Below are 1,026 nucleotides of genomic sequence, written 5' to 3' on the forward strand. Positions count from 1 at the left end.
TATGACTTCTGCCTAAAAAAAACTCCTAATTTCCTGCTTATTAATCGTTAGTAAGGTAGTTGTTAAGTTTAGGTACAGCCAATATGTTAATAATAGGCATGCTGATGAGCAACTATTTAATTGTGAGAATTGGTCCCTATACTAAAATGTTACCAAAATAATATTAGTGAAAATTTTAAATCAAATATACTATGATATGGGTTTGTTGGCAGTAAAAGCTGTTGTAAATCCTGCCCACTTCTTTGCATCGTCAGCACATGCTTCAGTGCTCTGAGAGTGTTTATAGTGCTGTGAGTTTAACACTTCATGACTGAGAGCAGAACACAACACAATCTTCATCATCACACAAGACACAACAACAACAATGAACAACATCATCATCCTCATCTGGACTCTGACTCTCGGCATTCAGGGTAAATATTTTGTACTAAATAACATTCCACACATCTCATGTACAGTCCAAGAACCACTAAATTAATAAGATGTCTTCTTTCAGAGATCTGGGGACAAGTGACAGTGACTCAGAATCCAGAAATAAAATCCATCAAACAAGGAGAAACTGTTACGATCAGGTGTAAAACCAGTCAGCCGATTTCTGGCTGTAGTGACTGTGTGTCTTGGTATCAGCAGAAACCTGGAGAAGCTCCTAAACTCCTCATATATTACATAAACACCCTCCAGTCAGGAACTCCATCTAGATTCAGTGGCACTGGATCTAACAGTGATTTCACTCTGACCATCAGTGGAGTCCAGACTGAAGATACAGGAGATTATTACTGTCAGAGTGTACACTATATCAGTAATAGCTGGGTGTTCACACAGTGATAAAGAGTCGTACAAAAACCTCCGTCAGTCAGAGTCACAGTGACTGCACTGATACAGCTGAGAGACACTGCAGCTGCTGATGAGACGATAACACAAACTTATTGTTTGTGAATAAATATTAAATATTTAATGTTATTAAAAAATGTGTAATTTAACATTAATTTATTTACTAAATATAGCAAACATAGTTGTTGTATGTTC

At 36.8% G+C, this 1,026-nt stretch overlaps 1 pseudogene; it reads left to right on the forward strand.

Annotated features, from left to right (window-relative positions):
- Window positions 1–306: 306 nt before the first annotated feature.
- On the forward strand, window positions 307–825 carry LOC107728285 (Ig kappa chain V-III region NG9-like; annotated as a pseudogene).
- The last annotated feature ends 201 nt before the right edge of the window (window positions 826–1,026 follow it).

Source organism: Sinocyclocheilus rhinocerous, unplaced genomic scaffold, assembly GCF_001515625.1.
Source record: "Sinocyclocheilus rhinocerous isolate Xijiao unplaced genomic scaffold, SAMN03320098_v1.1 scaffold41083, whole genome shotgun sequence".
Lineage (NCBI taxonomy): Eukaryota > Metazoa > Chordata > Actinopteri > Cypriniformes > Cyprinidae > Sinocyclocheilus > Sinocyclocheilus rhinocerous.